The 27,693-nt window shown below is 44.1% G+C and overlaps 1 protein-coding gene across 1 annotated transcript in view; it reads right to left on the bottom strand.

Moving 5' to 3' along the window:
* The window catches only part of psip1a (PC4 and SFRS1 interacting protein 1a), a 50,144-nt gene that overhangs the window by 20,925 nt on the left and 1,526 nt on the right, over positions 1-27,693 (bottom strand). Inside the window, exons 2-3 of the mRNA XM_058065568.1 lie at positions 27,131-27,249; positions 21,626-21,704 (exon numbers count right to left, since the gene is read on the bottom strand). The gene's annotated coding sequence lies outside the window, so the exon portion shown is untranslated. The remainder of the gene's footprint in view (positions 1-21,625; positions 21,705-27,130; positions 27,250-27,693) is intronic.

Genomic DNA, 27,693 nt, shown 5'->3' with positions numbered 1-27,693 from the left:
TGGGGGGGTGGGGGGTGCTGCTTGCTTGTGCTGAATTATAAATCAAAGCTCTTCGACATGAAACTCTCTAATTACGCTCCTTTCTTGCCTTAGTGTGTCACTTTGGTCAAAATGTAGCTGGAGGATTGTAAAGATGACAGAGGGACTATTTTCCTGTCATTACCTTTACATTGATGTTCACGCCGACTACTTGTTCACACTTTGGGTCCCGGTCTTGATGTGTGGCCTCCTTCTGGAAGGCCTTCACGGTGGCTACAAGAGGAACATCTCCTGCACGTGCTTAAGGTAGGATATTTTTATCCACCCCCCGCCATTCCTGAAGCGTATTTGTGACTTCCTCATCCTCTTTCCTGTCCTCTGAGTGTCATTCTCCGCCCCCTCCCAAGTCTGTGAGGCAAACCAATTTATCACCAGGCATCACTTTGTCCGTTTTCCAAGGCTCTCCTAATGAAAGGGTGGGGGGGTGCTGTGTCCTGGCCAGTCCACGGAGACTTTCAGGGGGCAAGAAGTCCACTTCCGAATCCAACTTGGGGAAGTAATTACCCCTCCTGATGGACCTCGGAGAGCAGCCCCGCCAGCCGGGCCGCAGCAACTCGCATACATACGTTGGCCCCCATTGTTAAGAGAAGCTCCTGGATGTCATATGACCTGAATGGGGTGGGGCGGGGGTGTGTGATGTAAAGGGGTCGACTCAGCACGTCTTGGCCTAGGTAGTTGGTATTGGCGAAAGTATCCCAGGATCAGTGCCAGCCTCAGAGGAGACCAATGTGGGGGATGGAGGAGGGAGTGTCTTTGACAGGAAGAGGGATGAACCAATCCAGGGAGATAAATAACCAGAGGGAAATGGGCAGTGGGTGACCCCTTCTCGCAGGGCAGCCTCATTGGGACAGTGAGTGACTGACCTGTGGGCGGAATCTGTGGGGTCCAGGTCTGTGGGAACCTAATTTCACAATTAAGAGAGGTTGTTGAAATGAAATCTACAATACCAGTGAAAGTTTGGCCATACTTTCTCATGTGTCTGCTGCACCTCCAATGAAGTCTGAAAACGTTTGTTTACATGTGGCAGTATGTATCTAAACCTTCCCTGAAACTGAATGTTCCAGCTACACACTAGCCACGTTTACATGAGGAGTTTTTCTCTTTCCGAAAGCAATGGTATACATGGAAAGGAATATTCCAATCGCGTGTCTACATGCGCCGCTATAATCAACCAGAATAGTCAATGGGGCATGCGCAGTAAAACGTAAATACCAACATCACGTGATACCGACTTCCTCGAGTTTTTCTTTCACTTGTTGGAATAACTCCGTATTGCCAGTTTTTCCTTCGTCTTGAAATTTAGCCATCCATCCATCCATTTTCCTCCGCTTATCCGGGTCCGGGTCGCGGGGGCAGCAGTCTTAGAAGGGAAGCCCAGACTTCCCGGTCCCCGGCCACCTCCTCCAGCTCCACCGGGAGGACACCAAGGCGTTCCCAGGCCAGCTGTGAGACATAGTCCCTCCAGCGTGTCCTAGGTCTGCCCCGGGGCCTTTTCCCGGCTGGGCATGCCCGGAACACCTCCCCAGGGAGGCGTCCGGGAGGCATCCGGACTAGATGCCCGAGCCACCTCAACTGACTCCTCTCGATGTGGAGGAGAAGCGGCTCTACTCTGAGCCCCTCCCGGATGGCTGAGCTCCTCACCCTATCTCTTAGGGTGAGTCCAGCTACCCTACGGAGGAAACTCATTTCAGCCGCCTGTATCCGCGATCTCATTCTTTCGGTCATGACCCAAAGCTCATGACCATAGGTGAGGGTGGGAACATAGATCGACCGGAAAATTGAGAGCTTTGCCCTCCGGCTCAGCTCTCTTTTCACCACGACGGTCCGGTACAGCGACCGCATTACTGCCGAGGCTGCACCGATCCGTCTGTCGACCTCACGCTCCCACTTTCCCTCACTCGTGAACAAGACCCCGAGATACTTAAACTCCTCCACCTGGGGCAGGACCTCATTCCCAACCCGGAGAGAGCACTCCACCCTTTTCCGACTGAGAACCATGGCCTCTGATTTGGAGGTACTGAAATTTAGCTTGAATCAAAAACAAACTTTCCGCAGCAGTCCAGTGCCAATTGCTCGCCTCCATTTTTTTAAATCGAAGAACGTCTGTAGCTGCGTGTTACGTCATATCTCAGCATTCGCTGAAAGAACGCACCCGGGAACAGGAAAAGATAAAGTTCAATCTTGCTAATATTTTATAATTAAACTCGGGACATGTTTTATATAGATATGTATTTTCTTTTTTAATAAAACTGGACTTGTGAATATAGTATGAAAGGGTTTAGATTCTGTTCCACAGATGGCGCTAATGCACACGAAAGCTGCTTGCCAACCGCCAATAAACAACAGAAGAAGAAAAACACCACGAAGAAGAACGCAGTCTGACAACTTTCCGATTGAACGGGTACAAGATACCTCAATCGGATTGGGGAAAGGAATATTCCACCCCTGTGAATCCGATTATATATTCATTCGGATTGGCACTTTTCTTTCGGAATGAGGTGTAAACAAAGGTTACATTCTTTCCGTTTGAGCAAATAACCCGAATGGAATTGGAATATTTGGGTCCATGTATACGTGGCTAATCAGTCTTTAGAAAAGATTCGGTCCAGCAAAGGCACAGACAAATTAATTAAACGCATTGAGTCACAGTGTTTAATCGAATGTGCAAGAGGATCCTAGAGACCACGTTGGCTGCCATCCACAGTCTTGATTACACCACAGTTAGCCTGAAAAGGGCTTTTGGGAAAGAGTGGCAAGGTGCTTTTGAGGAAGACAAGAAGGCCCGACTGAGATATATACGAGTCTCTTGCAAGCCCACCAAACACATCATTGCCCCCAGGCGGTCACATGAACCCTAAGCCGTAATGGTCAGCGTGACAGCGGGTGATGTGTCGGCGATGGTCGCTGCCCAGAGTCGATACTGGGTGAGGAAGAGCAGGGGGTACGGTGGAGGGAGCGGAGCAAGGGTTGAAGGAAGAGGAGATCAATTTTGCTGTTTGATCTGGCACAGGCTCTGAATAAATGTATATTTTAAGATCCTGTTTTTTTTTTCTCTCGCTACTTTTGCTCTCTCTGCGCAAACATTGACATTCTTCATGTTGATTCTTGACTTTTGAGGCGAGAGACCTGATTTTATCCAATAACTCGGACTTATTATTCCTGAAGCCGTTTTCCTGGCACTTCTCCCGCACAGTTCAGGTGGCTGATCATTTGACTACGAGGTCCGGTCGCTTATATGCAACACTAAGGGTGGGAAAAATAACAAAAAGAACCAAAATGGAAAACCGGGAATGTATAATGCAACCACAGAAACAAACACAACTATTTGCTTTATATTTTATATACTTAATATAGTGGTCAGGCCTCACAGCTAAGAGACCCGAGTTCAATTCCACCCTGGGCCATCTCTGTGTTGAGTTTGCATGTTCTCCCCGTGCATTTTTCCGGGTGCGCCGGGCTCCTCCCACTTTCCAAAAACATGCTAGGTTAATTGTAAAATACAAATTTTCCAAAAGTATGAATGTGAGTGTGAATGGTTGTTTGTCTATATGTGCCCTGTGATTGGCTGGCCACCAGTCCAGGGTGTACCCCGCCTCTCGCCTGAAGACAGCTGGGATAGGCTCCAGCACCCCCGCGACCCTCGTGACGCTAAGCCGTAGAAAATGAATGAATGAATACTTAATACTTAATCTAACTTCATTCATTTTCTACCGCTTGTCCTCACGAGGGTCGCGGGGGTGCTGGAGCCTATCTCAGCTATCTTCGGACGAGAGGACCCTGGACTGGTCACCAGCCAATCACAGGGCACATATAGACAAACAACCATTCACACTCACATTCATTAACCTAGCACGTTTTTGGAATGTGGGAGGAAACCGGAATACCCAGAGAAAACCCATGCATGCACGGGGAGAACATGCAAACTCCACACAGAGATGGCCGAGGGTGGGATTGAACTCGGGTCTCCTGCTAGCTGTGAGGTCTGCACGCTAACCACTCGACCACCATGCAGGTTTTACAAGGTTTTGTTTTTAAAATACCAGAGATTGCAAAAAAAGAAAAGTGTGCTGATAACCATAGAACAGGAACTCTTATTATCTTAGCGTCAAAATTTGTATTTCCCATGATGTCCGTTGTTATCTAGCTCATATGACTCCTTTACTCGCTCCAGAATGCACAGACAAGGGAAATAAATATGTGTTCATGTTTCACATAAGGATTGTGAATGATGGGCAAAATTAAAAAAAAAAGTTCAGTTCCCCTTTAACACGTCAAGTTTCACACCAACAGCAACCAGCATTTTAAAGTGCATGTAGAGAACACTTGGGGAAAAAATGACACCAAATCAGAATTAGTGTAAATCCAACCTAAATCAAGTCAACAGCAGATTACCAGAATCTCCTGTGACCAACATTCACATCCCTCCTAGTCATCTGGACCCACATTAGTGTCTTTCCAAATTCTGCCCACCTCTCCCATCGGTTCCTTACCCCTTGCAGGACAGAAGACACTCTCCTATTCAGCCCGGCTCACTGATGCAAGCATGATGCAAAGCATCACAACACAACAAAATAAGCAATACACAAATGCTAAACAAACAGTGTTGCATTGGGTTGCATTGGGCTCCGCCAGGCTTGTCAGCATGGATGCTCTGTGGCAAACAAATGGAACGCTTGTCTTTTCTTGTCACATTTTAGACTTTAAATAGAAATCTTATGTGAGTCCATTTCTGTCCTTCGGGGTGTATTCTAATCTACACCAGGGATTCTCAACCAACGAGGAGGGGGTTGTGTATTTTGTGTGGTTTTTTTATCAGTTTTATTTTTGTTTTACTTTTGCCTTCAATGCTTCAACTTTATTTATTTAACTTATTTATGTTTACAAATATGTCAAATCTATTATATTTTTATTTGTTTATTATATTATTTTACTTTCACTCTACCCATCAGTTCTTTAGTAATGAGCTCGATATGTTGACAAACATTACTGATGAAAGGTTATTTTTGAAAGAAAAAATGCAGTTTTTGCTGAATGGAAAAAGTAAATAAAATAAAATTTTGCTTCATTGTGTAATTTTTCTTTACTCATTTATACTTTTGTGCTCCAGTTCTTTAATAATGTGCTCAATCTTTTTGTCCTGTACATTTTGATACTGTATATGACAACATTTAAAAAATATTTTTTATATCAGTTTAAGAAATTGAATGAAACCTAATTTTGTCTCCAATTTCATTCATTCATTCATTTTATTTTGTGTAATTCTTTTATTTATAGTTTTAATTATTGTTTTTTTTTTAACTTAACCTCTCAGTCCTTACACAATTAAACAATTATTTGGTTGCAGTTGAAAATGTGGTGAGACCAGCGATGTTGTTTGGTCTAGAAGAGACAGGAAACAGAACTGGAAGTAGCAGAGATGACGATGGTGAGGTTCTTATTGGGAGTGACCAGGATGGATAGGATCAGGAATGAATGCATCAGAGGGACATTATATGTTAGAGGCCTTGGAGATAAGGTCAGAGAGTCCAGACTGAGATGGTTGGGACATGTCCAGAGGAGAGATAGTGAATATATTGGTAGAAGGATGCTGCGTTTCGAGCTGCCAGGTAGGAGGCGTAGAGGAATACCAAAGAGGAGGTTTATGGATGTAGTGAAGGACATGAGGGTAGTTGGTGTGAGAGAGACAGATGCAGAAGACAGGGTCGGATGGAGGCGGTTGATTTGCTGTGGCGACCCCTGAAGGGAAAAGCCCAAAGAGAAAGAAGAAGAAAGAAGAAGGTTGCAGTTGAAAATGTCACTAATGTATCACTAATTATTCAAAAATGACGTCCAGTTGTGAAACACTTGAGTGTGTCAAGCTATTGTTCTGCTAATGATGCAATAATACACTTACAGTTCCTCAGTTGCTCGCTCCAAGAGGGTCGACATCCCCTAAAGACCTCCTCGTCCTTGAGGAGGTTTAAAACAAACCAACCCTCCTACCGTCATTATGATTTGATCTCATTTAGCATGGCTGGATTAAAGTGTTTCAAGGCTGGACTCACGGATTGGAAATAAAGAGGGATTTGCGCCAGAGTTAATGAATTATGCCGAATGGACATTTGTCTGAATTATTTATTGTCTGTATGATATTAAAAGCTACGCGGTGATTAGCAATTTAAATGTCTTGGAGGGGTGAGTTTTATTACATTCTATATATGTTAAAAGGAAGAAAAAAAACTTGTCAGGCCGTGCCTCTGTAATGTGTGTTCAAAAGGCATATTTATTCCTTGGCTGCTCGGCTTTGCATGAATAATGCATCCAAGCTGTTTTATTTTCTGAAATGCATGGTAAGTGCAACAACACTCCAAGCAAGGGCAAGTAAAGTGACATAAATTAAAGGCACACAAGAGATAAGCAGCTTGGCTAAAGCAGGGGTGGGGAACCTTTTTCCTAGTAGGGGCCGTTTCACTTCACCTAATGTCTTCCGATGGGTGTACTACCTTTACCAAGCAAAAATATGATGCTTTTTTCAATATACGTATATTATGACATATTAGAAGGGAATCTCCACTAGGGCATGCATGTTTTTTTTTTCCGGGTACTCCGGTTTCCTCCCACATTCCAAAAACATATTAGGTTAATTAGCGACTCCAAATTGTCCATAGGTATGAATGTGAGTGTGAATGGTTGTTTGTCTATATGTGCCCTGTGATTGGCTGACCACCAGTCCAGGGTGTACCCCGCCTCTCGCCCGAAGACAGCTGGGATAGGCTCCAGCATACCCGCGCGACCCTAGTGAGGATAAGCGGTATTAAAGATAGATGGATGGACATATTACAAGGCTCTACAACATGTGGCCCAGGGGCCATTTGCAGCCCGTGAGTCATTTATTATTGGCCCGCAAATATAACAATAAATATAAACACAAAACCCCCAAAAGCAAAATGTGAAAAAGGCACAATATAAACAAAAAAAGCTGAAATTAAATTAAAATGTTTTTTAAGCTTTTTTACAAAATAAAAAAATTAAAATAGCCCTGCGAATGGCTGGTGACCAGTCCAGGGTGTACCCCGCCTCTTGCCCCCGCCCGAAGACAGCTGGGATAGGCTCCATCACCCCGTGACCTTTGTGAGGAAAAGTGGTAGAAAATGAATGAATTAATGTTTTTTTTAAGCTTTTTTACAAAATAAAAAAATGAAAATAGCCGTGCGATTGGCTGGTGACCAGTCCAGTGTGTACCCCGCCTCTCGCCTGAAGACAGCTGGGATAGGCTCCAGCACCACCGCGACCCTCATGAGGAAAAGCGGTAGAAAGTAAATGAATGAATTAATGTTATTTTAAGCTTTTTTTACAAAATAAAAAAATGAAAATAGCCCTGCGATTGGCTAGTGACCAGTCCAGGGTGTACCCTGGCTCTCGCCCGGGGTTAGCTGGGATAGGCTCAAGCATACCCCCGCGATGCTGCAGCGGGGGCGGAGCTGATCGACAGAGAGGATGGGTATTTTAAAGCAAATATCGTCCGAAACCGATTGATCGGAGCACCCCTAGGTATGGGTCATTTAAAAAAAAGCAGAGGGCCACAAATGGCTCCTGGGGGAACATTGTACAACTGTGCTAGATGCTCACAGACGTTTGTGCAGGTAAAAAAAAAACAAAACGTCATTACTAGCGTTGGCTCCTATGAAGTCACAGTATTAGTTATTTAATTGGTTAAATGGATGGACTCAAATGTCTTTGTGGAGGTCTGTATATTTAATAACACTATTTCAGCTCATTTGAATGCCATTCATGAGTATTTTTGACTTTGTCAGTAACAGTACAGATGAGGTGCAATTTATCCCCCCCCCCAAAAAAAAATTAAATCTCTTTTTCTCAGTTGAATTCCAAAGCAAGTTACTAAATCGGAATGATCCACCCCGAGAGCCACCGCGCTTATAGGATTGGACTCTGTCAGAATGGAATCCTAACACCCCCTCGATGTGGTGAGCGTGTGAGCGAAGTGCTCCGTGACAGCATCCATTTTTGTATTCCGCTGTTTACTCCTCGCGTGTACTGGGATCCTCAGAGTAGCATGCAGCAGACCACGATACGCGACCTGCAGCGCAGGCGAGCTAATAATGTAGCGGCCGGGGCCTGTAGGGCTGTGCGACCCCGTGACCTGGTGGCGAGCTAATGAGCAGGTAGGACGGGTGTGCTGGGGCCCTCGCAGCTGCCAAGCCTTCCTCCGTGGCGCCGTGACATCTGTCCTCAACCACCAATGCGAAGAATGTTTTATTCCGTAAGTCGCGAGAAGCTGCAAGGTAAACATCGCCAGCCATCCGAGCCCGGGAGAGGCGCGTTAATTATTCACTAACATTAATTATGACATGCACGTGTCTCAGTTTGGTGCCACTGCTGAGGGCATGTTGATGCGACGGCGAAGACCACCACCACCTTCTTTTCCTTTTCTTTCTCCTGTCCTCTCCCGTCGCCACCACTATCGGCGAGCCAAAGACAGCCACTGGGGAGCTAATTAGTACAACATAAATTACGGGATGCTGATAAAGCAGTCACCGGTGCCATCGGACGGCGAGCACGCCGCTGAGCCTGTTTTCGCTGTCCATGCGGCGCGGCTGACATGGCCGACTGTGTTTGCTAGCAAGAGTGAGCCTGTTTTGGCTGCTCATGTCAATGAGGAGGAGAGGAGCAACGCCTGGCAGTTCTCAGAGGCTGCTTGTGTGGCTTTTCCAAATGCAAATCATGCATAAGTAACAAGAACAACTACAGTTGGCCCTTTGACACTTCCAATTTCGCCGAGTCACTCTATCACGGTTTTTAATCAATAAAAAAATGCCATTTCGTAGTTGAATATCCCCGTGGCTGCACGGGGATCGAGTGGTTAGCGCGCAGACCTCACAGCTAGGAGACCAGGGTTCAATTCCACCCTCGGCCATCTCTGTGTGGGTTTTTTCCAGGTAATCCGGTTTCCTCCCACATTCCAAAAACATGCTAGGTTAATTCCAAATTGTCCAAATTGACAAATTGTTGTTTGTCTATATGTGCCCTGTGATTGGCTGGCCACCAGTCCAGGGTGTACCTCGCCTCTCGCCCGAAGACAGCTGGGATAGGCTCCAGCACCCCCGCGACCCTCGTGAGGAAAAACAGTAGAAAATGAATGAATGTATGCATATTTAAGCAAATGTTATGTATTGTTTGTATAAAAATGGCTATCCATCCATTTTCTATTCCTCACTAGTGGTGCGGGGGTACCCTGGAGCCTATCCCAGCTGACTTTTGGGCGAGAGGCGGGGAACACCCTGGACTGGTTGGCAGCCAATCCCAGACACATTTAAACAAACAACCATTCACACTCACATCATAACTAATTAGGCCTTGTCCATCATGTAGCAGGTACTTTTTTAAGCATAGTTCAGATTTTTTTTTTACATGACAGCTCCTGAGTACTGAGTCCTGACTACTTGAGTTTACCACTTCTCCTCGTCATCATTACAATGTCCGGTTAGACTGGGTTTGACTTCAGAGGTTTCAAAGGCAAAAACAACACAACATCAGTACACACAGGCACAGTACACACCTATTGAACTGAAGTATAATGCGGGCTGCACGGCGGTCAAGTGGATAGCGCGCAGACCTCACAGCTAGGAGACCAGGGTTCAGTTCCACCCTCAGTTTGCACGTTCTCCCCGTGCATGTGCGGGTACTTTGGTTTCCTCCCACATTCCAAAAACATGCTAATTGGCGACTCCAAATTGTCCATAGGTATGAATGTGAGTGTGAATGGTTGTTTGTCTATATGTGCCCTGTGATTGGCTGGCTGGCCACCAGTCCAGGGTGTACCCCGACTCTCGCCCGAAGACAATATGCTCGGGATGGGATAGGCTCCAGCACCCCCGTGACCCTTGTGAGGATAAGCAATAGAAAATGAATGAATGAATTAAGTATAATGCCGAATGGAGTACTGGATGATAATAAAAGTGTCCAGCCTGAGTTAATGTAGACGTGTCGTGGACCAGCAAGGGCAGCAGACAGCAGACTTAAAAACACTGAAGGCATGATGGCTAGTTGAGAGTATTAAGTGAAGCAAACAGCAGGTTGATGAGCCATGAAAAGATGAAACCCACTGGCACCAACACCCCTGCCAAGAAACAAACAAATAAAAGACTATGGAGGCAGCCTTGTTGTCTGGTTATCCCAGAACAAACCAAGAGGTGCGTTCCTCCTCCAGGTGCATTGTGGGCAGTGCCCACGTGCCCTCGGACGCACTGCTTGATTTGTACTCGGCTTGGCTCACTGTTGTGCGTGTCGGTGAGCTCTTGACATGTGCACCGCCGCATGAATAATTGAGGCCTCACACGCAGTCAGGGTCCAGCAAGCACTGCTTTGCTCCGGAGCCTTTCCCCGGACTCAGACACCCTCAAATCTAACAGTAACACTCTCCTTTTAAATGGACTCCTATAGTCTCTGCCAGGAAGTTCCTGTGTCACCTGGACTATTGGCTATGGGTGCTGTACAAAGGGGAAAAGTTAGGACAATTCCAAGGTCTCCTGATAGCCGGGGAGCCGGAAATAGTGAATTACTAATAAAATTAGTAATTAATCAATTATTTAAATAATAATTTGTAATAATTAATCATTTATTTTTTAAAGTCTCCTTGTTTTTCCCCTTTGCCCAGCGTGGTGATGTTGGAGAAATGTGCATACAAAAAAAAAGTGAACTAGCTGACTCACTGAAGCAAGTTACTGCACAGTAAATTCAATTATGTAATAAATGAGAGCATAGCAATATGTTTTATAACAAGACGTGGGCTGTAACTATGATCCGGACTTCCTTATATGGGCTAAACGCAGACCTACGTCTCCGGAAGTCCTCTGGAGCAATCAGGAATTAAACCAATCACAGCGGACTGGGTGTAGCTATAGTAGGTGTGGAGTAAATTAAACTGTTTGTTTGGGGCGAAAGCAGGAAGTTCATGGAAACACTGCAGAAAGAGGAGCAGATTTTGGAAGATCTAGAAAGCGTTCTGTGTGTATCTGCTCTTAAGGAGTCCACAACTCAATACAAAGTGAGTGTACCTATAGGAGGGCCGGGGGTGGAGTAAATTAAACAGTTTGTTTGGGGCGAAAGCAGGAAGTTCATGGAAACACTGCAGAAAGAGGAGCAGATTCTGGAAGATCTAGAAAGCGTTCTGTGTGTATCTGCTCTTTAGGAGTCCACAACTCAATACAAAGTGAGTGTACCTATAGGAGGGCCGGGGGTGGAGTAAATTAAACAGTTTGTTTGGGGCGAAAGCAGGAAGTTCATGGAAACACTGCAGAAAGAGGAGCAGATTCTGGAAGATCTAGAAAGCGTTCTGTGTGTATCTGCTCTTTAGGAGTCCACAACTCAATACAAAGTGAGTGTACCTATAGGAGCGCCGGGGGTGGAGTAAATTAAACAGTTTGTTTGGGGCGAAAGCAGGAAGTTCGTGGAAACACTGCAGAAAGAGGAGCAGATTCTGGAAGATATTCTGGAAGATCTAGAAAGCGTTCTGTGTGTATCTGCTCTTTAGGAGTCCACAACTCAATACAAAGCACAATAGCTCCACTTTTTTAATGTCTCATCAATGTAACATTACTGACTTAGTACTTAGTGACCAGAATACTACCAATGACTTGTCTTTCAATACTTTGTACTAATAATAGGCCATAGTCAACCATGAAAAAGCAATATTATTCATTCATTCATTCATTTTCTACTGCTTTTTCCTCACGAGGGTCACAGGGGTGCTGGAGCCTATCCCAGCTGTCTTCGGGCGAGAGGCGGGGTACACCCTGGACTGGTCGGCAGCCAATCACAGGGCACATATAGACAAACAACCATAGCAATCTATTAATACATTTTTAATGCCGACAGCTTAGCCATATATAGCCTTATAGCCATATAGTCAAAAGTTTGGAGTCCAGTAAAGATTTCTGAATTCAATCCGTCCACAGTCCAGCATTATCTATCGACCAATAAGTGGTCCTTGGCCTTGTTTAGCCTTTCTTTCCACTACTTTGACTGACACAAGCTGGGCAGACGCTGCTGTCAAGTCCATAGCAGAGCTCTCAGCTGGAGCCCCAGATAAAGAGCAACACGCTACCCGGGTCAGGCGTGATGAAGACATGCCAAATCATCGAGGAAAGACCAGAGGAGATGAGAATATATGAGCGGCCTGTGTCTCTATATCTATAGCGTTCACTCTTTGGGCAGGCCAGCACAGTTATCAGCCCGAGCAGATAAAGCAGTCTGGCTGTCAGATATAACTCCAATATGTGAAACTCAATCACAACTCCTGAAAAACATCTGGGAATATCATGGTGGTGGTGGGGGGGAAATGAAGACTGCCATGCCCACAGGGTGAAAAAAAATCCAAGGTCCCCTTTGGCAAAGTTAAGCCCTCCTCTCTATCATTTATTCATCTTGGAAGAGGAAACAGCATCTCTTTAAATGTATTTGTGAACACGCTCTAGTTTTTATTGTATATAGCGAGGAAGATATGCTTGCTGCCTTCATCCGAAGGTTCACTGATCGCTGAAGGCTTCTTCCACTTCTTTAGCCAGCAAGATGTGTGTGATTCCACCTGTCAGCTTAGAGCAGTCAAGCAACCTGTGCAGAGCTAACTTAAAGGCAGAAATGGAGGTGGGGGCCAAAGCTTTGACTGGACTCTGTTGCTTTGACATTGACGGCCTTATGGGAAGGAGAACAGGACCAGCAAACTCACAGAACCTTGCAAAGGTTGCAGTGCCAGGGGCTGCTTTTGGCTTTGAACTAAAAAAAAAAAAAAAAAAAAAAAGGGCCGCGGCCACTCTTAGCCCCCTTGAAGTGGTTTCATCACATGTCACTTGCACGAGCATCGCCCGGAGCCAAGGACGGCTCAACTCTTTTCAGGATGAACCGATGCGACCGATGATGCGGTGCGTATGCTCACCTTGATTTGGTGACTTTGTGTGACACAAAGAAGGGCAGACAAGTTAGGACGAGGAAGCGCTTTGTGTCAAAAAACAGAATACTCTGCTTTAAAATGTCAACAAATGTTTCAGAAGTTATTTCAAGGCTTCTATGATCAGCAAGGAATCACACTTGGTTATGTTAGTGGGAGCTCAAAAGGAAATGAAACAGAAAAATGTTTCTTTTATAATACTTATGTGAAAATCTCAAATCAGCAAAATTTTATGACAAATAGTCAATATTAACAATGAAAAAACTGATCAGGGTTTTATGCTGCCGATTCCGATACCGAACATCCAGGAGTAAAATGGTCTGATACATGTTTCTATTTATAGTATTTATGATGAGTGCTATATGCAGTACAAAGAAAAGTCAATTCCAAGGTCCCCTGACTGCCAGGGAGCCCTAAATAGTGAATTACTAATAACATTAGTAATTGATTCATAATAATAATAATAATTATTATTCATTCATTCATTTTCTACCACGAGGGTCACAGGGGGTGCTGGAGCCTATCCCAGCTGTCTTCGGGCAAGAGGCGGGGTACACCCTGGACTGGTGGCCAGCCAATCACAGGGCACATATAGACAAACAACCATTCACACTCACATTCATACCTATGGACAATTTGGAGTCGCCAATTAACCTATCATGTTTTTGGAATGTGGGAGGAAACCGGAGTACCCGGAGAAAACTCACGCATGCACGGGGAGAACATGCAAACTCCACCCAGAGATGGCCGAGGGTGGAATTGAACCCTGGTATCCTAGATGTGTGGTCTGCGCGCTAACCACTAGACCGCTGTGCCGCAATAATAATTATTAAATAAATAAAATATATAATAATTATGTCTAATGATTAATCATCTATGATTAATTAATAATTTAAATGATTGTATGATAAGGTAAATATGTAACAAATATACTACATCAACAAAAATATAAAAATATAAATATAATACATCATAATTATTTATATTATTTATATTAAATAAATAATATTAATAATATTATTATTAATAATATTAAATAAATAATATTAAAATAATGTAAATAAATATTATTCTAATGAAATATACTGTAACAAAAATATTTTAAATTAAACATTATTTAATATTTAGTTAAGACTCTTAATCTTAAAAGGAAGAGGGGTTCAGAATGGACTGTAGAACTCCTTGATTTAAAATAAAAACAACAACAATGTATATAAAAAAAAAAACCTGCACTAAAAAGTACTGCCAAAGTTTGCATGACTGTTGATGACAATGATAAATGTAAACCTATAACGCTAATTCACATGATACAAAATATAAAATGATATATAAAACTCCTGTTGTCTTTATGTTGTAGACCAACATTGAACTGTTATTATTCAATTTTAAGGTAAGCCCGTGAGTTGTTTTAGCTGTTGTAATGAATGATTTATAATGTTTTTAATGACTACATTTCTGTTTGAGCTCCCATTTTGAAAGAAGGCCTATCCATCATACAGTGGTCTTTCTCTATAAAATTGTCTGCTTGTGCAGCCTGGCTCAATAATGCCCCCAAAGCTCCCACTAAGTACTATTAGTATTTACTGCCTGTGTTTCCTCCGGCCCCTCTTTTGGCCCCTCATCTCCCCAAAGATAGATTATATCCAAGACAGCCTATGACCGATGGAAAGGGGCCACAAGGCCGGAGCCTTTGGAGAAATATGCGCTTATGAAATCATAAATATTATCTCAAAGACTAATTAGCATTAAGAGCACTGGTGATTGTATTTATCAACTTTAGCCACAATTAATAACCGCAGCCTTGAGAAGAGCAGCGGGCAGATAGGCAGGACATGTTTGGCGCGTCAAGGCCGTAAACCCATTACACACTCGCACTGATTGAGGCGGGCCCGCTGGGGGAATAAGTAATTGTGCTGGAGAATTTTTAATTGGTCTGAAATGCATTCTAGATTACACCGTCTTGTTTTAGACACAAGCAACACGGAGGATAATAGTGCCGTGTCGTGGCATCGCTGGTTTTGTGCTAAGGGTTGATAGACAACATGAAGTGGTGTCCACTGTGTTCATACAAACGTACAGTCACAGCTTAGATAGAAACTTTGAGACCATTCATTCATTCATTTTCTAACGCTTATCCTCACGAGGGTCGTGGGGGTGCTGGAGCCTATCCCGGCTGTCTTCAGGGGAGAGGCGGGGTACACCCTGGACTGGTCGCCAGCCAATCACAGGGCACATATAGACTAAGGGTGTGGAAAATAATTAATCGATACATCAAGTGCATCAGCTCATTCACCGGGTATGGATGCAATTGACGGGTGAAATCTGGATTCATCGCGATGCGTTTGGGTGTATTGGTAAAATCCGATGCAAGCGCCCTTTTATTAATGTTCAACTTCACCCCATATGCTGTTCCCCATCATTATTTCGCGTTTTGTATTGAATACGGACGGAAGCCGTAAGGCACATACAACAACTAGTAAAACAGCATGGACGTTCGCACCTAAGCAGCAGCGAGGAAGTTTCTATATTTGGAAACACTACGAATTCGCAAAGAACGGCGGAAAGCTCCGTCATTTGCAAAGAATGCCGTACAACGGCAGCAGACAAACATGCAGACCCCCTTAAAAAGGGTACACCACAACACGGACAAGTCGACCGCCGTGTAGTTTCTCGTCGGACACCGGGGGAAAAAAAACAATCAAATCAGGTCAGAACAAATGGATCTTGTTCTAGTGCCTATAAGGAATAAAGCCAAATCCTTGTTGTAGGACCATACTGAATTCCATTTTTTCCCTTTGCTTATTTGCATCATGTTGAATTGCATCATATTGGATTGCATTGATTTGAACTAAATGATTATCGCATCGTATCGCATTGTATCGTTAAATGTATTGCTGGCAGTGCATCGAGATGTGGATCAAATCCTCAGTGCTGAGATTCACACCCCTAAGACAAACAACCATTCACACTCACATTCATACCTATGGACAATTTGGAGTCGCTAATTAACCTAGCATGTTTTTGGAATGTGGGAGGAAACCGGAGTACCCGGAGAAAACCCACGCATGCACGGGGAGAACATGCAAACTCCACACAGAGATGACCGAGGGTGAGATTGAACTCGGGTACTAGACCATATTTATTGAAAATAGAACCCTCCAAACACAGTCACAACAGTCAGTACCGGATTGACTGATGATTGCTGATCCGGGTGTTGTTCCTGCTGGGTGTTTCCCATATATGACTGGCATGGTGAAACCGGTCCCGCAGATGTTGCGACCAGATGTAGGGATCCAGGTCGGTAGTTGTCACTCTCTCTGAGCCTGAACGTGGTCTCTCATCAACAGAGCCTGTCGTGTTGTGGCGTTCATACAGGTTTCTGATAGTGGGTTGAGAACAGCCCATATACGCCTGGCTATATCACTGTAGCTCAAACCGGCCTCCACCATATCCAGCGCCCGGAGACATTGTTCACATAATAGGCATGGATGCTGTTAACTGGACTAATAATGCTGGCCTTTTTGGGTCTTTATATAGGCCCCCAAATCCAATCCTCAATCCTGGGTTAGTTCAACCCAACCCATGTGCAATGAACCATGACAACTCATCATTATCTCAACTACCCAAGCACTAAGTAGAAATAATAATTATTATCCCTCCATTCATTTTCTACACTGCTTTTCCTCACAAGGGTCGCGGGGCATGCTTAATAATAATAATTAATTTTAAAGCATTTATACTTTATGCAAATTGGTTAGAAAAGAGCTTTCAATTTTGCATGCCATGTCACTCTTTTTTAAAGTGTGTACTACAGATGCAGGTTAGCTCTTTATTTAACGTGGTTTTCTCACTGTGACCTGGGATGAACGTGGGCCAGTACATCGTGCTTTTGTTGTTGGCGCCTTTCCACCACGCAAACAATTAATGAAATGATCGTCTTTGTAGCGGTGAAATACTTGTTAAAGTACAAACGTGGGGAAGGGAAAGCGGCGAGATAACCAGGGGATAGGAGACTGTGGGGCGGCCAGCGGTCTCATTGCTAATTAACTTTAATGTGCTTCTCTGGCAGTTTTTCTGTGTGAGGCTTGTCGTTGGCTCTTGTGTGGGATGCTCTCCAGAGCCCCCCCCCCCCGACTTTCCTCAGTGGCCTCTGGCTAATAAACGCTCTAGGAACCGTTGGCGGGGTCACAAGGCTTGATTCAGTCCTGTTCATTCCCTGTTGGTTTGCATTTCTAAGCAATGGCTTGACAAGACTGCTTTTGAGATTCTAGGCAAAGTGTACCTTTTCAATGAGGTACAAAATGGTTACCAACAATGTAATTGTTTTTTCTCAAACTGTTTATAAGCAGCAGCCACTGAATTTAGAGGCAAAAACAGATCTATAATATCTCCATGGTGAAAAAACTCACAATTGGCAAGAGATCAATACTCAATACAACAATCTGACTCATGGTTTAATCTTACAAACATTAAACTCATCACACAGCAACTTAGCACCCAAACATTGTCCCCCTGAAATATAGAAACATGTACCAATACAAGTTTAATATGAAAGTTTCCCCATAATGAATCCCAAACCATTGCATTGGAGGAGCATAGAAAAAGTTGGATGGCACTGCAATGCTGCTTCTGTCCACCAGACAGAGCCAGGCGACCTGGAGTCCAATGCCTACAGGGAAGCTGATGATTGCATTGCTTTCATTCTGAGCCCGTACATTAACTAATGAAGGTCTTTTAGGATACATCGTTTGCAATATTGCTGTTCAATTATCTCTACCTCGCTCTATTGTGGTTTTTCAAAAAAATTTAGACATTATTGCTACTTCATGTTTTATTATTAATTATCATTATTATGGAGCTGCATGGCGGTCGAGTGGTTAGCGTGCAGACCTCACAACTAGGAGACCCAAGTTCAATCCCACACTCGGCCATCTCTGTGTGGAGTTTGCATGTTCTCCCCGTGCATGCGTGGGTTTTCTCCGGGTACTCCGATTTCCTCCCACATTCCAAAAACATGCTAGATTAATTGGTGACTCCAAATTGTCCATAGTTAGAATGTGAGTGTGAATGGTTGTTTGTCTATATGTGCCCTGTGATTGGCTGGTGACCAGTCCAGGGTGTATCCCGCCTCTCGACAGCTGGGATAGGCTCCAGCACCCCTGCGACCCTCGTGAGGATAAATGGGAGAAAATGAATGAAATATTAATTATCATTATTCTGAGATTATTATGAGACTTATTATGAACACCAGGCATAAGTAATGTTCCATTATTGACACAGCATTAGATTACACACTGCATGGATAAGAGTGAAAATAAGTTTACCTCCCACTCAGTGTGGAAGTGGTATAATTTTGGCTCCTTTGTCCTTCTTCTCACTCTGTTTAGAATACAGTGAATTAACTGGAGGGTAACTAGTTAGCTCACTAGCTTTATACTAATGCTTTAATAAGTCATGGCCATCTCTTGTGTCCCTGCAGTGATCCCGTAGCCTGTGCATTACAGCAGTGCAGTGTAAAGGAAGAATAAAGGGAGTGTAAAAGGTGAATGTAGGGGTGTTATTTCATGTCCACAGGGCTCTGATAATGATTGTACTTAAAGGTCATAAACAGATTTATCTGTTTATCTATTCTGGAGCTTGCATACCGGGAGAAAGTCACAGTTAAGGACGTCATGATCTTCTTGCTCCACCGATCGCTGCCTCACCCGGAAAGAGGCAGTGGTGCTACGAGAATTACATCATTTTCGGACTTCTCCAGTGCCTTTAACACCATCCAGCCTCAGCTCCTCAGGGACAAACTGACACATATGGGAGTAGGATCACACCTGGTGGCATGGAACACAGACTACCTGACTGGCAGACCTCAGTAAGTGTGACTGGGGAACGACACTGTGACCAGCAGCAAGGGAGCACAGCAGGGAACTGTGCCCTCTCCTGTTCTGTTTACCCTGTACACGTTCGACTTTCAGTACAGCTCTGCCAGGTTCAGAAGTACGTGGACGACATGGTCATTGTGGGAAGTAGCAGGAATGGACAGAAGGATAAGTACAGAAAACTGATCCAGGACTTCACCAACTGGTGCGACGCAAACTCCCCGCACCTTAACACCACGAAGGCTGGAAATGGTGGTAGACTTTAGGAGGAGAAACCGGACAAACCCAGAACCTGTTCTCATTAAAGGTGACCATGTGGAGGTCGTTCATACCTACAAATACCTGGGAGTTCATCTGTATGATAAAATGAACCGGATTGCCAATGTGGATGCTCTGTGCAGGAAAGGCAGAGCCGCCTGTACTTCCTCAGAAGGCTGGCGTCCTTCAATGTATGCAAGAAGCGGCTGCAGATCTTCAACAGGACTTTGGTAGCTAGTGCCCTCCTTTGTGCAGTAGTGTGCTAGGGGAGCAGCCTCAAGGAGACGCCACACACCGGCGAGGAAGGCAGGCTCCATCATTGGCACTGAGCTTGACAGCCTGACATCTTTGGCAGAGCTTAGGAGACCGAGGAGGCTTCTTTCCATTTTGGACAATCAGTATAATCCAATGCACGGCATCATCTCCCAACAATAGAGTAGTTTCAGTGGCAGATTACTATCACTGCCTTGTTCCAGTGATAGACTGAGCAGCCATGGCATGTCAGCTCAGTAGTCAGTCTCCATGACGTGTAAAAGGTAATGTAATCTAACGTCATGTCACCCAACATTACTGATGCCTTGTGACAAGAATACTATATATAACTCATTCATTAATTCATTTTCTACCGCTTATCCTCACGATGGTAGTGGGGGTGATGGAGCCTATCCCAGCTGTCTTCGGGCAAGAGGCGGGGTACACTCTGGACTGGTGGCCAGCCAATCACAGGGCACATATAGACAAACAACCATTCACACTCATGTTCATACCTATGAACAATTTGGAGTCTATTCACACTCACATTCATACCTATGGACAATTTGGAATTGCCAATTAACCTAGCATGTTTTTGGAATGTGGGAGGAAACCGGAGAACTCCACACAGACATGGCCGAGGGTGGGATTGAACTGACTAGAGCGCCGTGTAGCCATATAAAAACTCATCTTTATTATTATTATTTATATTTTGACTGAGGGCTGCAAGGTGATCGTGTGGTTAGCGCGCAGACCTCACAGCTAGGAGACCAGGGTTCAATTCCACCCTCGGCCATCTCTGCGTGGAGTTCTCCGATTTCCTCCCACATTCCGAAAATATGCTAGGTTAATTGGCAATTCCAAATTGTCCATAGGTATGAATGTGAGTGTGAATGGTTGTTTGTCTATATGTGCCCTGTGATTGGCTGGCCACCAGTCCAGTCCTCTCGCCCAAAGACAGCTGGGATAGGCTCCAGCACCCCCGCGACCCTCGTGAGGATAAGCGGTAGAAAATGAATGAATGGTAAATTAGGTAAATTAATAAACAATAAATGAGAGATGACTGTAATTGACATTGCCAAATACTGGCTTAGCATGCATATTAGTCTTTTCATTTCATTTTTAAAGTACCGTATTTTCCGCACTATACGGCGCACCGTGTTATAAGGCGCACCTTCAATGAATGATATATTTTAAAACTTTTTCCATACATAAGGCGCACCGCATTATAAGGCGCTACAGTAGAGGCTGTAGTTACGTTATGCAACCATTAGATGGTGCCGCGCTAAAGGGAATGTCAACAAAACAGTCAGATAGGTCAGTCAAACTTTATTAATAGATAACAAACAAGCTTTCCACAACTCCATTCACTCCCAAAATGAATAAACAGCTGTTTTATTATTTTCTCTGAGGTAAAGCATTTTCTTGACACATCTTTAACATCTTTGAACAACAGCAAGGCATAACATTTTACTTTTCCTCCATTTTGTCAACACGCAAAAAAACGTCTGATACTGTTATAACTTTGTTTAGTCTTCTTTACTTGGCGCAGCTCATCCTCATGCTTCCTCCACTTCCGCACCATCGATTCATTAATGTTAAACTCTCTTGCTGCTGCTCTATTTCCGTGTTCTACTGCGTGACTGATCGCCTTGAGTTTAAACTCTGCGTTGTAAGCGTGTCTCTTAATAGGAGCCATTTCAGGGTCTTTATACAAACGCATAAATGAAAGTGAATCGTTGTTTAATATTTCCCAGTATGCACAGCGCACTTCTTCTTCTATGGGAAAAATGGAGTCGGTGGCTGCTTACCGTAAGTTGCGAGACCTGTCGCGGCTAAATATTGATCCATATATAAGGCGCACCGGATTATAAGGCGCATAGTCAGCTTTAAAAAAAAAAAAAATCAGATTTTAGGTGCGCCTCATAGTGCGGAAAATACGGTACACAAAGAAAACAAAGTCCACTTTTAACCTGGTCGTTCTCATGTAAAGTTCCCCTTTGTGCACAGCGTCAGGGTTTTAAAGAAGCCCCGAGGGCCAACGTCTGCCTTCTCGCACTCTGACTCTCACCTCACTGTGGGGGGGCGTCGATCGGCCTTGAAAAACCAAGTCAGTATCATGCCGAAAATTTGACAGCTCTCGTGCTGCAGGAGACAACAGCCGTCTCGCTTTTCCAATCCGTGACACGCATTGTGTTGAATTACCTTTCATTCAAATGCTTACACTCGCTCTGTCTTGTACTCACCTCGGAGTACTCACAGATTTTTGATGATTTATGCTCCTCGGAGCTCTGCCAGCCCTGTTTTGACCCGGTGGTTGTTGCTTGGCTTTGCATCACCTACAAACATTTTTTCGGGTGGGGGATGGGGGGGGGGGGGGGGGGCGTTAAATTCAAGAGGGGAAACCTATCAGATGGATGAAGATTGAACTGATGTGTTTGCAGAAAAATCAGTAAACAACATTAATTTCAAATGAAAAAATAAATCAGGAAGTGAGTAATTCTCAAATGAGCCCTTCTCATCAAGCTGATAAACTTTGGAGGTAGAAGTAAGACAGGCATCAAAGTTTCCAACAAAGTCATTTGACAGCCAGTGCGCTAATTTTACCCTTTCGCCAAAGATGTACCGAGTGATTCGTCAGTTTAGTCTCTGAGACTGTATTCAGGCTACGTGCAGAGAAACGTTGATTGGGGTGCCAATTGTAGCAAAGACTTCTGTACAGTACACTTCTGCGGAATTAACACAAGAGCCAGTTGATCTTTGTCGCTTGGGGGGGGAAAACAGGCACCCTAAGTAAAGCTAGACCTCCTTTGAAAGCACCCCGAGATCATACACTGTCTTTAACATCAAAAAAAGTGTCCACATGGATATTCTTAATGGGTTTAACTGGGATGAATTATTCAAATCTTCCCTGAGTGCCTCCCTGGCAAGCAAATCAACTTGCAAACGGTCGCGGCTAAATGTTATTTTTCTTCTCATCGCACGGTGAGATTAAATGTAAATGACATGAAAAACGTTGACGTGACAGTGGGAATGCTTTAAAGTCTGCACTAAAAGACGTCTCTACAATTTTAATATCTGTCAAGACAATATCTCAAAACATGTTCAAGCCGCAAAATACCACTTTTATTTGAGTGTTTAGGGTCATAACATATTCCCTTTATCGCTCGCACATCACACTATGAATGTGAGTTGGAATTATTACATCATTAATATTTTTATCTACGACCGTGCAAATTCGATATGAAGCAGAAAGCTTCGGCACAATGATGAGGAACGGGGGATAAAGTGGTCTCGGAATTCAGCAAAAAAACACCACCACCCAGCTGTGAACCGTCAAATTGCAGATCTGCCTTTGATGGCTGACCCGATGTGGTTTACTGTGACAATACATCACAGGGGGGGGCCTCTGAGAAGCTAATCTCTTAGAATGAAAAGCTCCTTGCCATTGAACAGCCCAGCTGATCTTTAAAGGACCACCTTAAGGTTGACTGCTAATGATGGCTTCTTCAGGTGGTCAGGATAAGTGATGGACTCAACCTTGTCATGGATCAGAATTATACTGTATGTGGTAGGAACATGTGAGAACATCTCTAACAGCAAGGGCACTGTGGGTGTCGTGATAATGGATCTTTCAAGTTTTTAGTTAAACATCAGTTTTGCTGTCGAGGCACAAGTGAATTTCTTGTTTCTTCCTACTGTTACAGTGGTACCTCGTTTATTGAAGGGGTTAGGTTCTGAAAATAACCCGCAATAAGCACAATCTGTGAAGTAGTTCTTTATTGTTTACAATCATAATATATATTTTAGGCTGCACTGTGGTTGAGTGGTTAGCGCGTTAGGCTAGGAGACCGGCGTTCGATTCCACCCTCGGCCATCTCTGTGTGGAGTTTGCATGCTCTCCCCGTACATTCCAAAAACATGCTAGGTTAATAGGAGACTCCAAATTGTCCATAGGTATGAGTGTGAGTGTGAATGGTTGTTTGTCTATATGTGCCCTGTGATTGGCTGGCGACCAGTCCAGGGTGTACCCAGCCTCTCGCCCGAAGACAGCTGGGATAGGCTCCAGCACCACTGCGACCCTCGTGAGGATTAGGGGTAGAAAATGAATGAATAAATATATCTTTTAAGGCTGTAAAATCCCTCACCATACACTTTATAATAATAATAATAATAATATAATAATAATAATAAAATAATAATAAGCCCCTCTACCTGGCCACACGCACAACCAAAACTTTAAATTATTGTTATTTATTCTAAATTATTTAAATTATTTGTACAAATTACTGTTTACGCTGTACATTGTTGTTCATATTTGATGTCATCTATTTATTCTCCACATTATTATTTATTATTACACGGGAGCCAGGCAACGACATTTCGTTGGCAATTTCACTGCTGTGTTATTGTGCAATGACAAAAAAGAAAGTCTATGTCTATGTCTTTATATGCTTTTCTCAAACAGGAATTACAATTTTTCTCCTACTTTTCGCTCAAATTTGAAACCTTTGTAAAAAAAAAAAAGAACAATATTATAAAATGAAACTAAAGCTCAAAACCCATTTTTAGGCCCAAACATTTCTTTCAGAAATAGAAATATGAATGTTTTCCCATAAAGAAATATGATACCTTTAAAAATAACAAATTTAATATTAATGACCAACCTGGACACATAAGAAATGATATTTCACAGTTCCTCTGACCATGCCTCTTCATACTGGCACCACTCTGCTGTAGCGTTTTTGAATCCTTGTTAAAACTTATTACTGCTGTCGTCCTGATGCTATTTTTTAACTAAACTAAGATCCGTTTATTCCGGAATGGCGCCCTATAGCCGCTTAAGTTCTACATTCCTTCACGATGTGCAAAAGTAAAACCTTTTGTGCAATAGTTAGTGAAACACTGAGGCCGCGAAAGGTGAACAGCAATGTAGCGAGGGACGGCTGTATAGTTTAGTTTCCTAAAGTTTTCGTTGTATAGACTATTACAATGATGCTACCTCTGAAGGATAAAAATGTGTCCCCCAACTTAAAGGACTTAAGTTGTAAATGGTGTACTGTGAACCCAAGTGTTCAGGCTAATTTATTGCATCAAGTAGTTCAAACCGTGAGCATATTTTAGGTCAGAACAATCGTCCTTGTTTGTTTGCCAGAAATGAGCTGCAAATAAGCAATAAATGCCGCCAATGATCTTGCCGACGGAGCTTACCGTTTCATACGTAACGGATCAAATTATGAGAGACCTTGCAGTGCACAGGCAGGGGCTCAGCATGGGATTAAGGGGCAACTATCTCAAGGCTGTGCTTCTCAGATAACTGCACCTAGAGCAACCTTTCCTCAAACACACAATTACCCACTCCCTCCCCTGATCCCCTTTCCAACCACCTCCCCTTTGAATTTCATCAGGGGCTTAATTAGTATACAAATAAAACTTCCCTTATCTCCCTCTCGCCCTAATTGGCCTGTCTTTAGTTATGCCTGGTGAGTGTGTGAGAGAGTCGGGGCCCCTGTAATTAGAGTGACCGTGTTCACCTTTCCACTCAGACACGCGGGTACTCAGGGGGCCCAGTGGGAAGGCACTGCTGGTGTTGTTGCTGCTGCTGCTGGTGCTGCTGGTGGTGATGGGGTTCTCCTCACATGAAAGTATGTGAGTGAGTGTTTCTATTGGGGGGCATTGAGGAGGGGGTGTGCTCAGGATTATTACTCGGCAATCATTCTTGGACCGTCCCAAACGTGTTCTCATGAGCCAGGAGGGCTTTGGGTGCCGGCGGTTCCCACTGAATGGAAAGAAGGAGGCGTCGTTCTTCCATTATTTCATTCTCAACTTAAAGTGTTTATCGATTATCTCAGCTCCGGCTCCTCGACAACTTAATATTGGGTGACAGTACGCCGCGTTCTCACCGTAATTAGAGCGGAGGTGGGGGAGTGTTGGTGGTGGTGGTAGAGGTTGCGGGGGGCAATTAGAACCCTTTGTTATTAAACTTGATTCATCTCTGCCCTGCTCCGCTTTCGAATGCTTACCAAGGGTATCGGGCCATCCACCCGTCTGAAATTGGCTCACCTGCAAATTATCACGTCTGCTGCCAGACGTCCCCCCATTGTCTGCCCATCACACCCCACACCCCCACACACGCATCCTCGCACTGCCAATAACACACAGTAATAACAGTAAAGATCCTCCAGTCCTTACCCTCAAATCCACTGGTCGAACAAATACAACAGAGGTCCTCAGAAGCCCCCGATAACGTATCCTTTATTTATTATGTTATTGTTATTAGTTTATGTTCGTCCTCCAATAATGTAAAAAAAACATTTTAAGGGGATGACTGATGCATACAGAATATATAGTATTCAGTAAAGTGAGAAAATTAGTACATTTTTAGGACATGTCTCAATGGACAATACTGTATAAATGATACATGATATACTTTAAAGTAGTCAGTGTACAGCTTATATAGCAGTATAGGTCACAATATTTGGCAACAAATTAAGTACCAAGATAATTTATTGCCTACCATCAAGCATGGTGGTGCTTGCATCATATTCTGAGGCTGCATGAGTGCTGCCAGCATGGGGTTGAGCTGGGTTTGATTGAGGGGCAACATGAATTTGGACATGTACTGTGACATTGTGAAGCAGAGCATGATGCCATGCATCGGGAGAAAGTTTTCCAACATGATTAGGAGCCCACACACACCTCCAAGTTTCCTTTTAGAGGAAGCTGAAAGTGAAAGTGAACCCAACTGAGCAACTGTGGGGCATCCTCAAGTGGAAGAACGGTGGACGAGTGTCTACCACCCACTTGCTCCACGATGTCAACATGGCGGAATGGAGAGGTTTAAAATTAACACAAAATTGTTTGGTGATTTTAATGTCTCAGGCTGCACGGCGGACAAGTGGTTAGCGCGCAGACCTCACAGCTAGAAGACCCGAGTTCAATCCCACGCTCTGCCATCTCTGTGTGGAGTTTGCATGTTCTCCCCGTGCATGTGTGGGTTTTCTCCGGGTACTCCGGTTTCCTCCCACATTCCAAAAACATGCTAGGTTAATTGGCGACTCCAAATTGTCCATAGGTATGAATGTGAGTGTGAATGGTTGTTTGTCTATATGTGCCCTGTGATTGGCTGGCCACAGCTGGGATAGGCTCCAGCACCCCCGCGACCCTCATGAGGATAAGCGGTAGAAAATGAATGTCTCATCAGTCCCCCTTCCCACTGCCTGCCCTCGCATCTTCCTCCTAATCGTTGGAGTTGGATACTGATCTTTTGGAGGGTGGGGATCAATCTTGGTGTCGGCAGCTCAGAGCTCGCCTCTCTTTTTTTTTTCTCTCAGTAGTGGCAGGACAAGTGTCAGCTGGAGGAGAGGCAGCCATCGCGCTGAGGAGCCCAAAGGGGAGCGTACCTCCACTAGACAAAAGATCAATTCCCTCCACTTCACTCTCCGCGCCTGATAACAAGCAAAAGTTCAGCAAGCCCAGGAGCTGTCTTGCCTTTGAAATGTGCATTCTGCCACGGTGAACAATGTGACACACAGACACACACACCCACACAAAATTACCTCACATGCTAAAACTGTGTGTGTGTGTGTGTGTGTGTGTAGACATACAGTACAAGGGCATAACTATGTACATTCAATAAAAATAAGCTCTATTTAAAAAGTAATGTTATAAAATTGGAGGTTGCTTGCTTGATTGACTCTGTATAGGATGCTTTCCAGTTTGTTTGAATTAAACAATCACTTCATAACAAAAGTTTCCCGTTTACCTTTTTGGTTAGACTCCTCATTGTTGTTGCCCGTCGTGATGTGCTGCGACTGATGTTCGGAAGTCTTTGCTGCTGAATTCCAGAGAGACTGATGTTCTGGGACAGTTCCGGAGCTGGTTCTGCTTAAAGACAACCACAAACGGAGAACCATTCAGTGGAGTGGAGGGTTGGGTGGGGTGGGGGGGGGGCAGTTTTTGGAACATTGCCGCTTCTCATCAGAGTTGAAATCCTATCCGAGGGTCACCCCCATGGAGGTATTCAGCAAAGCCACAAGCCTGACATTAATCACATGTTGATAAGCTTGGAATCAGTGTTGTTTTTATCTGCACCCCCCCCATTCTTATTTCCAGGACATTCTTTCTTGGTTTGGAGCCCATATGTCACTACAGTGTCTGTTTAATGTAGCCAATGATGAGGTTTCCCTCAACGAGGCCTCCAGCAGATGGCCCTCACATCTTCCTGCATGCACATTTATGAGGCAACCAGTCAGTGTTGTTTTTGTCATGTTCGGGCTCCTAACTCGCAAAGCCACTATCACACAATTGACCTTTTACATGATTTTC

This window comes from Doryrhamphus excisus, chromosome 1, assembly GCF_030265055.1.
Source record: "Doryrhamphus excisus isolate RoL2022-K1 chromosome 1, RoL_Dexc_1.0, whole genome shotgun sequence".
Lineage (NCBI taxonomy): Eukaryota > Metazoa > Chordata > Actinopteri > Syngnathiformes > Syngnathidae > Doryrhamphus > Doryrhamphus excisus.
This window is presented reverse-complemented; position numbering and strand designations above follow the sequence as displayed.